The sequence below is a fragment of the Schistocerca cancellata genome, chromosome 6 (assembly GCF_023864275.1).
Source record: "Schistocerca cancellata isolate TAMUIC-IGC-003103 chromosome 6, iqSchCanc2.1, whole genome shotgun sequence".
In the NCBI taxonomy this organism is placed as follows: Eukaryota; Metazoa; Arthropoda; class Insecta; order Orthoptera; family Acrididae; genus Schistocerca; species Schistocerca cancellata.
The window spans coordinates 465721782-465734315 of NC_064631.1; positions in this window are offsets into that span (position 1 = coordinate 465721782).

Below are 12534 nucleotides of genomic sequence, written 5' to 3' on the forward strand. Positions count from 1 at the left end.
TTGCCATCGCAAGAAATTTTTACAATTTACAGAATATTCAAATCTAGTACATAAATTAAATGTTGTGCACATGCACCGAGTACAAAATATATCAGACAAAGACAAAGTGAGTACAAAACATAGTAGTAAATCAGAAAACTGTATATACAAATTATTTGACAGATAGCAAAGTGCACACGCACTGAAAAATTCTTTAGCATTTTCAGAACAAATAAACAGAATGGCAGAAAATCGTGTTGATAAGTGACATGAGTGTACTCGCACTGGAGTTGAGAACATATTAGCAATTTACGAAATGTATATACAATTGGTAACAAATGACATAAGTGCATACGCACTGAAGTATTGAATATACAGAATGAGTACAAATCATATTGAAAAATGAGAAAAGTGCACAGGCACTGAAGTTCAGTAGAAAACATATTAACACACAACATAAGTGCACATGCACTGTGGTTCAGAACATATCATTAAAATAAAATAATAAATTAAAAAAATGTATATACAATATAAAAGACAAGAGTGAACATACTGTACTTGAGAACAAATCGAAAAAATGTCTTAGGCATTTTTGCAATAAATAAACATAATGGCAAAAATCATATCGACAAGTGACATAAGTGTACTCGCACTGGAGTTCAGCGAATCAAAAAAAAATGTATAACCCATGAACATAAATAATGTTAGCAAAAAAATGATTTTCACTATGTGACAAGAATTAGGATAGGAAAGGGAAGGATTGCATCATGGTTGTAGCACTTTAGATTGCACACAGCTGTTCTGAAAGTCCATATCTTTCCACAGAAGTACAACATCAAGTGACACAATTTGAAGTTCCTTTCCCATCAGAATTTACCAGTGTAGCCAAGACACTGAACTGTCGTACTAATGGTCCATGTTCTCATTTTGGCAGTACACTAGGTACACCAAACAGTGGGACCATAATAACGTCTTCATCGCTCACGGTGGTGGACAGCATGTCGTGTCAACACCACGCTCTTACAAGGCACACCAACGTAGAATTAGTGCAAAACCAAAGATAGTGCTCCATGATCACTAGGATAGACAGGACAAATGGACATTGCAGTAATTCAGGGTAGTTAGCTCATGAGGTGAAGGACATTAAGTCACATAATGTTGACAATTGCAGTCTTCATTAGTAGTTTGGGGCATTCGTAGCCCAGCGATTGAACATTTCTGTACCAAGTATGTAGTAATACAGAAAAATGTTCATTAATTGTTTTACATAGAAACAGTAACCTTCTTTTCCTAGTTATAAAGCATTATTAAATAATCGCATTCTTTTTCAGTTTCAAAGTATGGCATAGTTAACTAATTATTTGTCATTTCAATAGTATTAATTATTAGCCTTTTCCTAATTACAAAGCATAATGAAACATCATATTCCTTTTCCAGTTACAAGGTATGGCATAGTCAATTAGTTAATTAATTATTTGTCATTCCAATAGTAATAATCATTAGCCTTCTCCTAATTACAAAGCATTATGAAGCAATCGCATTCTTTTCCAGTTACAAAGTATGGCATCGTTAATTAATTATTTGTCATTTCAATATAGTAATAATCATTAGCCTTTTCCTAATTACAAAGCATTATTAAACAATCACATTCTTTCCCAATTATAAAGCATAGTTAATCATTTGTCATTTCAATATAGTAAGAATCATATTCTTTTCCAGTAACAAAGTATCAACATTGAAAACAAGAGCTAATTAATGGCATAATTAATAACCTAATTCATTGAGTGACATTAATTATTGGCACTCAGTGGCCATCAAGTATCGAATAGTATAGAACATTGTTCCTCATTCAGTATTATTCAGATCATTAAGAAGTAATAACAATTCATTGAGTGACATTCAGATCATTACGAAGTCATTATTAGAAAATCAGCTAATTACAGTCATAGCATTAATAATCATGGGCATTATAAGTAGTCTCATTACAATAAACAGTGGCAGTTATTAGCCAGTTACAAAGCATTATTTTATATTGCTGAGGCATAACACTATTCGCTTTTGACCTATTGCTGCAAATGGGGATAGGTAACGTCATTCGTCATGAGTCAGCTGTAGCAAGGTTATGTAACAAGGCAGTATATGTGATCACATTTATAAATGATAAACACAAATGGGTTAAAAAATAAAAATGCAAGTACTAGAACAGGTATAATAAGTAACAGGTTTAGTAAGTATCTTGAAAAGCTTCTGCTGGAAAAAAAATACAAAATGGATTATTGACCTGAAAGAAGAAACGCACACTATGCTGAAAAGTAGTGAACTTCGAATTAACAAGTAGTGAAATGTGTATAAACATGTGTTCCATAGCTGTCCTTTCCAAAACTTTCCAACATCTTACTATGCAATATAACACCTGCTGTCAAAACAAACTGCAACAAATACTTAAATAACTACGTAGCATAAATACATAACTTCAACATTATCCTCATCTGTAAAGAAAAAACTTCATTATCAATCACTTCATTATCCATATTATCATAACTTCATTATTATCATCACCTGTAAAGAAAAACTTCATTATCCATAGTAGCACACTCTTCATCATTATTCATCATCACTCATTATCATCTGCAAAAAATCACTTCATTACTCATTACACAACTATTCCTTATCTCTAGCATATTTCATCACTAAAACTAAGATGTGTAGTTCTGTCTGACAGCCTGCATCAATCACCTTGTATTCTGAAAGAAAAAATTAGTTAAGACTGCTATTCTACGATGAGTATAGTATATTCTTGTTAATGCTTGTTAATCCTGATCCATTTACTCTTCCTCATAAAGTTATTGCATCTTCTATCGTTTATTCCGTAGGTGAAATTCCCATTTCTGTTGAATTTATTTCTTACACGCATCATTTCTTTCTGAAATTGATGAATAGAGAATAACGTCTTGCATTTAAATCATATACCCACTAAGTAATTACTGATTAACGGTAATATAATTAAGCATACAGCATAACATGACAGAAAACGTAATATGTCGAAAGCACAGACAGTGTTCAAAGCCAAAATGTACAGAGAATATCACAATGCAGCAGCAAAAAATGTAAGTCACGATGTTGAGATGTCATAAGGCCAAAAAAAAAAAAAATGTCAAAGTCGACTGGTGTGTGTTATATCTTAACTATTTCACAGTGCATATAGACAAAACTGGAATACAATCGTACATAAAAAAAAAATGGAAAATGTGCATGGTCTGATGTGTAACGATAAGAAAAGCGACCTGCTAACCTTACCTTGCCAGGCACTTGCCAAGAAAAAATACGATAATCATCAGTAATTAGTCAGGTGAAATAATTGCAATAGTAAATGGCATCATAGTATGTTACATCATAAAGTGATTTCATTCAATAAACGGTTTAATGTTTGAGATATGGTGGTTGCCTTTCGATTTTCTGGTTCTCAAAGTTTCGACGTGTACAACATTGGGGTGAGGGATGCTGCGAATCCGATATGGACCTGCGTATAGAAGTTCAAATTTACTGCACTTACCTTTTAATTTGCTGGATAAATAGTGTGTACGTACTAATATTTTCTGTCCAACGTGAAAGTCTCGGCGTGTACAAACCTGTTTTTGCTGTCTTCTCCGGCGCTCTGCGGCACGTTTGATGTTGTTCAGCGCAATGTCGATTATTTCGTGGTGTCGTAAGCGACGAGATGTAGGAAAATTTACAAATTCTTTAATTTTGTTTGGTGGTTCAACGTTTTTCAGTATAACAGACGGAGATAGCATAGTGGATTCATTTGGAATGGAATTAATTACATCTTGGAATGAGAGTATGTGTGTATCCCAATCAATATGTCTTTTGTGGCAGTATATTCGGCACAGCTTACCAATTTCTTTCATTAATCTTTCACAGGGGTTCGAAGAAGCGTGGTACTTGGATATATAGATCGGAGAAATGTTTCTGGCTCGTAACATGCGTGTCCATATGCTACTACGAAATTGAGATCCATTGTCAGAAATTACTTTCATCACATGCCCTACATGAAATAGAAAATGTTTTACAAATGCTTTCGAAACAGTTTTAGCAGTAGCTTTGCGTAACGGAGTGAAAGTAACAAATTTTGAAGTGAGCTCAACAGCGACAAAGATGTAGCAAAAACCTCTATTAGTTCTAGGAATCGGACCAAAAATATCTACTGCAGCCATGTGTCTTAATTTAACAGGTACAATGGGATATAAAGGAGGAATATGTGAAGTGGTGTCTGACTTAGCTTTCTGGCAAATTTTACATGACGCTAAAACTCGTCGTATTCGTTTATCCATGTTGTTAAAATAACAGTTCTGTCTCAGTATAAGAAAACATTTTCGTGCTCCGTAATGTGCGTAACTTAAATGAGTGTACCAGATTAATTTGTTAACAAGTTCGTCAGGGATGCATAATAACCAATTGTTGCTGTCAGGATGAGAGCGGCGAAACAGAATATCATTGCGTACAGTGTAGTGGTTCCTAATCGTAACATTTTTCCTATCTTGCCAAAGGTGTTTAATTTCTTTCCACACATTGTCTTTATTTTGTTCTTGTGCTATGTCCTGTAATGACGATGAAATAAAATTTTCAAATGCAACTTGTTGGATGTACATGACACTGAAATTTGTTTTGCAGAAGTTGGTTGCTACGTCTTGCTGATTGTTGCCGAGAGAACGCGATAGTGCGTCTGCTATAACATTTTGCGTACCGGGAATGTGAACTATTGTAAAATTAAATTCCTGTAAATAAAGCTTCCATCTGCTTAATCTGTCGTGCGTGAATTTGGCCGAAAGCAAAAACTGTATCGCTCCGTGGTCTGTGTAAACGGTGGCATGTCTGCCACAAAGAAAGTGCCGAAATCTCGCAAAAGCCCATACAACACACAATGTTTCCAATTCTGTAACGGAATAATCTCGTTCAGCAGGTGACAAAATGCGGCTTGCAAATGCGATGTTTTTGATTACTGTAGAGCCATCTTCTTCAATTTCCTGAAAAATATGTACGCCTAAAGCTGTGTTGGAACTGTCGGTGGCAATGGAAAAATTTCTGGTAAGATCTGGGTGCGATAAAAGTGGAGCATTCAACAAGGCGTGTTTCAAATAACATTCTCATGAACAAAATTCTGCGTGTCAAAAGTATTGCTTACGTTACTGGAATATGGAACCTGTACTGTATTTAATCAAATTCTTTCTGACGTGTAATTATTTTCAGGGGGACACTGTGAAATTTTGACTATTTGAACTCTTCTGGTTTTTTTTTTTCTGACGTATTACACTATGTATGACACCTACTGTCTGGTTCATTCACGAAAATATGTTGTTGCTGATGTTCTTGCTGCTGAAAAGATCGACTGTTATTAAATGTACGCTGAAAATTGTGCTAATTAATTTTTACGTATGTCGAGATAGTCATTTCTATACGGCGCATTGCGATAGAGATTGAAATACTGTTTTTTCTGTACGTAGTTATTTCATTGGTGCCGTGAGTTACTATTTGTTGTAGCTGGGACTATACGTGCACGCGGCGAAACATTAAAGCTTGGTTGACCTTGTAGACTATATTGTTGGTTACGTATACTAAGCAGCTGACTTTCATGCTGTTGTGGTGAAAAACGTCTATTGTTACAAAATGTGTTTACTGTTACTGATAATTTTACACGTACTGATGATTAAGATTTTGTCAGTTATTAAAATTACGCTGGTAGTTGTGGAGTGCCTAATAAAAATTGTCACTTTCGGTATAACTTGTCTTATCGGGTTTTCATTATTCATTCTTCTTAATTCTAGGTAGAGCAATAGTTAAAGAGCGGTTTTGATAGATATAAAGGATAGTAGAAGAGAAGGCAGCAGTGCAGAAAACTAAAGATGAAACAGCACTACTACAGCTCGGGGCCCTATGCTCGCTACGGCACATATTCATTAAAGCGTAATGAATCCCCTGAGGTCAATTACACACTGCAAATACTTTTCAGCTTTTGCGTTACAGGCAATGGTGGTAAAAATTCCGAAATAAATTGCTGTATCCATACTAATTCAAGTTTTTGCATTACACGAAATGTTGGTAAAAATTCAAGAGCAAATTGTCGTATCCAGTTCAAAGCTAGTTTCTGCGTTACAGGTAATAGCGGTGAAAGTACAAAAATAAATCGACGTATCCAGTTCAAATCGTGTATCTGTGCTCTGTCATTATTAAATTCCTTAGTTTTTCTTACGGATAAAAACTGCTCGTAATCAACGTTATCGTCTCTGAATTTGTGAACACGTTCAGGTTTGTGCGAGAATCTGTTTTTCTGTGTCAGTTCGGATTTCAAGTTGCGTAGCTTTTCCGATTTTAAATCGCGTACTCTTTGTAGATTACCCAAATTATATGCACTGCGTGAATCTGACAAATGTTCGCTAAGTGGCGTCTGCTGTATGTTATTATTAACTGAAATGTTTTTCATCTCTGTTACTTCTTGCTGTAAACTCGACAATTTTCTACGCAACGTGTTGTTAGACGAGTCGATCTCATTAATTGTCTGCTGCAAATTTTGAAATTCAGGTGTTTGGTTAAATGAAACCGGTGCAGTATCGTCTGATTTATTCTCATTAGTAGTTTCAATAACGTCAATACGACTGGCCAATTCATCACATTTTTCAGTCAGTATTTTTACCTGATCATCGGTTTTAGTGTCAGTGGCATTGATCTGTTTTTGCAATTTACGTGTAGTTTCGTTCAGTTTTTTAACATCAGCTTTGACGACATCGGAATCCTGTGTTAGTTCTAATTGCTCGAGTCTGTCGGTCACTGTTTGAAAATCTGTTGTGTATGTGTCTGTTTTTAATTTAAGATCAGAAATTTCGTCACGTAATTCTGTGTTCGACTGTTTGATGGAATTAATTTCGTCGGACACTGTAGCAATATTGTTGTCTACATACGTCTTCGCTTTCGCGAACATTTTACGTTTGTCTTCCTGTCTCTGTGCAGTGATTGTTTCCATGACTTGACGTTTGACTTTATTTTGATCTTGAATAAATTTGCGGAAACGTGTATTACTGTTTTCTATGTGGTGATTAAAGCGTTCGTCAATCTGAGTATTTTGTTGTTCGAATTTCGCGTCGATCTTTTCATCCATTGTGCGCGAAAGTTCTGCTGTCATTGCTTTAAACTCGTCGCGTAATTGTGTAGCTTTTTCAGAGCATTGTTTAGCGACTCCGCTAATTTCCTCTCTGAGTGTTTCTGTTGCGGCTGTTTGCATTTCCCTTAATTCTTGCGCAACAGACTTAATTTCTTCGCTATTTTTACGTGAACAAGCCTCAATTTCCATGCGCAACTGTTCCTTAGTGTCATGACACAGCGCGGCAACGGCTCTAATTTGTTCACTAAGCTGTCTGGAATTGTCTTCTAATTTTTCGTTTAACTGTCTGGAATTGTCGTCTAATTTTTCATTTAGCTGTTTGTTCTGTTGTTTGACCTGTTCACTAAGTTTGTCTTGTTTTTCGTTCTGTTGTTTGAAATTTTCATTAATTTTATTAAATTTTTTGTCCTGTTCACTAAATTGTTGTTTGAAATCTTCGCTATTTTGTATCAATATCGCCATAATTTGACCCAATGTAACATTATCTACTCCATTCTCTGTACCGTTTGACGGTGTATTTGCAAGTGTCGCGTTTTGCGTGACCATTTGGTCATTCTGTAATTTACAAAAACGTTTATCAGTCGAATGTACACTGTCAGACACTATTTCGGAATTGAATAGATCCGTCGTACTTCCAGTACACTGTTCATTTTCGCTAGACAAATTTGTCTGTACGTTACTTGAATTTTCCAAATCGGGTATGTTAAGCTGGGCATCGCTCATTACAATAGAGCGTTCCGCATCATCGATTGTCGTCAAATCAACAGAAGACACAATCGAGTTCGTTCGTTCATCGTTAAGACTAAAGTCATCATTAGTGGTTGGAATACACTGATTGTTAGTGAACGCACGATTATCATCATTACACTGCGCGTCACAAGTCCTATCGGTAAAGTTGTTTGAGTCGGTAATTTCATTCATAATACTTCGCGATACACTATTCACAGTCTTTCGCGGCATTTTCACAATAGTCACAAATATTCACAAAACAAATAAGCACAAATGCAAAAGGGCAACAAACAAATACAACAGAGCAACGAATTGCCGTTGACCTGTAGAAAGAAAGTCACAAGTTAATAAAAGCGTTGCGCCAAATCCTAATTATATCTAAGCAAATAAGAGCAGATATCTGACTGTTGTTCAAAAGACTCTCAACGAAATACGATCCTGGACTGGGTGTCGCCAAGTGTAACCTCCCCACAAAAATTTTAAAGGATGACAATATTTAATAAAAATGGAGCCAAGAGAAACCTTGCCACAAAAATGTTGACCGGACAATAATTTGAATATTAACAAGAATACAACCTAACGTAATTTCCCAGCAAATAAATTCAATGACAATGACCATTAGACAAAAATTAGCAATCTGACCCAAGTATAAATTCCTCACGAAAATAATGAAAAACAATTCAGTGCTAATGAAATCTCAGTGATAATGATAATTCAATTAAACCGAAATATCGGTCTTTGGCCCTGTGCAAATCAGAATTAAATTCTTACCTCATTGTATCTGCTAGTCAAATTTCTGCTCTTATTCTTGCGCACAGCTTGGAGGAACTGCATTGCAAATAATAATATTCCTTTTTTTTTTAATTTAACTGAAATTTGTTTAAGGGAAGTGGAATGAAATTTAGCTCAATAAAATTGCTTTTGACATCAAAATTATTATTGGGGCACTTGTTGGAAATTAATTACAATAAATAAACTTTACATTATCTGATGATTACCTTAATTAACAATATACCTCATTGAGCATCTTGACCAGTGTTGCCGACAGACTACATCACACTGGGCTGCTACTACTGACCGACCGCTCTGCATGACGACTACTAGCGTACTGCTCTCAACGACTACTGACTGAGTACTGCTCGCAACACTCGCGCGGTCAAGCGCAGACTAACTACGATTATAGGCTCTCTGGTCAAAGATTTTAACATGCCTCACCATCGCTGCTATGTTACATACGTGTTTCATAACCCTCCACTGGGGGGGCAAAAATTTGGCAGCGATGGTGAGTCATTTGGACTTGCCATCGCAAGAAATTTTTACAATTTACAGAATATTCAAATCTAGTACATAAATTAAATGTTGTGCACATGCACCGAGTACAAAATATATCAGACAAAGACAAAGTGAGTACAAAACATAGTAGTAAATCAGAAAACTGTATATACAAATTATTTGACAGATAGCAAAGTGCACACGCACTGAAAAATTCTTTAGCATTTTCAGAACAAATAAACAGAATGGCAGAAAATCGTGTTGATAAGTGACATGAGTGTACTCGCACTGGAGTTGAGAACATATTAGCAATTTACGAAATGTATATACAATTGGTAACAAATGACATAAGTGCATACGCACTGAAGTATTGAATATACAGAATGAGTACAAATCATATTGAAAAATGAGAAAAGTGCACAGGCACTGAAGTTCAGTAGAAAACATATTAACACACAACATAAGTGCACATGCACTGTGGTTCAGAACATATCATTAAAATAAAATAATAAATTAAAAAAATGTATATACAATATAAAAGACAAGAGTGAACATACTGTACTTGAGAACAAATCGAAAAAATGTCTTAGGCATTTTTGCAATAAATAAACATAATGGCAAAAATCATATCGACAAGTGACATAAGTGTACTCGCACTGGAGTTCAGCGAATCAAAAAAAAATGTATAACCCATGAACATAAATAATGTTAGCAAAAAAATGATTTTCACTATGTGACAAGAATTAGGATAGGAAAGGGAAGGATTGCATCATGGTTGTAGCACTTTAGATTGCACACAGCTGTTCTGAAAGTCCATATCTTTCCACAGAAGTACAACATCAAGTGACACAATTTGAAGTTCCTTTCCCATCAGAATTTACCAGTGTAGCCAAGACACTGAACTGTCGTACTAATGGTCCATGTTCTCATTTTGGCAGTACACTAGGTACACCAAACAGTGGGACCATAATAACGTCTTCATCGCCCACGGTGGTGGACAGCATGTCGTGTCAACACCACGCTCTTACAAGGCACACCAACGTAGAATTAGTGCAAAACCAAAGATAGTGCTCCATGATCACTAGGATAGACAGGACAAATGGACATTGCAGTAATTCAGGGTAGTTAGCTCATGAGGTGAAGGACATTAAGTCACATAATGTTGACAATTGCAGTCTTCATTAGTAGTTTGGGGCATTCGTAGCCCAGCGATTGAACATTTCTGTACCAAGTATGTAGTAATACAGAAAAATGTTCATTAATTGTTTTACATAGAAACAGTAACCTTCTTTTCCTAGTTATAAAGCATTATTAAATAATCGCATTCTTTTTCAGTTTCAAAGTATGGCATAGTTAACTAATTATTTGTCATTTCAATAGTATTAATTATTAGCCTTTTCCTAATTACAAAGCATAATGAAACATCATATTCCTTTTCCAGTTACAAGGTATGGCATAGTCAATTAGTTAATTAATTATTTGTCATTCCAATAGTAATAATCATTAGCCTTCTCCTAATTACAAAGCATTATGAAGCAATCGCATTCTTTTCCAGTTACAAAGTATGGCATCGTTAATTAATTATTTGTCATTTCAATATAGTAATAATCATTAGCCTTTTCCTAATTACAAAGCATTATTAAACAATCACATTCTTTCCCAATTATAAAGCATAGTTAATCATTTGTCATTTCAATATAGTAAGAATCATATTCTTTTCCAGTAACAAAGTATCAACATTGAAAACAAGAGCTAATTAATGGCATAATTAATAACCTAATTCATTGAGTGACATTAATTATTGGCACTCAGTGGCCATCAAGTATCGAATAGTATAGAACATTGTTCCTCATTCAGTATTATTCAGATCATTAAGAAGTAATAACAATTCATTGAGTGACATTCAGATCATTACGAAGTCATTATTAGAAAATCAGCTAATTACAGTCATAGCATTAATAATCATGGGCATTATAAGTAGTCTCATTACAATAAACAGTGGCAGTTATTAGCCAGTTACAAAGCATTATTTTATATTGCTGAGGCATAACACTATTCGCTTTTGACCTATTGCTGCAAATGGGGATAGGTAACGTCATTCGTCATGAGTCAGCTGTAGCAAGGTTATGTAACAAGGCAGTATATGTGATCACATTTATAAATGATAAACACAAATGGGTTAAAAAATAAAAATGCAAGTACTAGAACAGGTATAATAAGTAACAGGTTTAGTAAGTATCTTGAAAAGCTTCTGCTGGAAAAAAAATACAAAATGGATTATTGACCTGAAAGAAGAAACGCACACTATGCTGAAAAGTAGTGAACTTCGAATTAACAAGTAGTGAAATGTGTATAAACATGTGTTCCATAGCTGTCCTTTCCAAAACTTTCCAACATCTTACTATGCAATATAACACCTGCTGTCAAAACAAACTGCAACAAATACTTAAATAACTACGTAGCATAAATACATAACTTCAACATTATCCTCATCTGTAAAGAAAAAACTTCATTATCAATCACTTCATTATCCATATTATCATAACTTCATTATTATCATCACCTGTAAAGAAAAACTTCATTATCCATAGTAGCACACTCTTCATCATTATTCATCATCACTCATTATCATCTGCAAAAAATCACTTCATTACTCATTACACAACTATTCCTTATCTCTAGCATATTTCATCACTAAAACTAAGATGTGTAGTTCTGTCTGACAGCCTGCATCAATCACCTTGTATTCTGAAAGAAAAAATTAGTTAAGACTGCTATTCTACGATGAGTATAGTATATTCTTGTTAATGCTCGTTAATCCTGATCCATTTACTCTTCCTCATAAAGTTATTGCATCTTCTATCGTTTATTCCGTAGGTGAAATTCCCATTTCTGTTGAATTTATTTCTTACACGCATCATTTCTTTCTGAAATTGATGAATAGAGAATAACGTCTTGCATTTAAATCATATACCCACTAAGTAATTACTGATTAACGGTAATATAATTAAGCATACAGCATAACATGACAGAAAACGTAATATGTCGAAAGCACAGACAGTGTTCAAAGCCAAAATGTACAGAGAATATCACAATGCAGCAGCAAAAAATGTAAGTCACGATGTTGAGATGTCATAAGGCCAAAAAAAAAAAAAAAATGTCAAAGTCGACTGGTGTGTGTTATATCTTAACTATTTCACAGTGCATATAGACAAAACTGGAATACAATCGTACATAAAAAAAAAATGGAAAATGTGCATGGTCTGATGTGTAACGATAAGAAAAGCGACCTGCTAACCTTACCTTGCCAGGCACTTGCCAAGAAAAAATACGATAATCATCAGTAATTAGTCAGGTGAAATAATTGCAATAGTAAATGGCATCATAGTATGTTACATCAT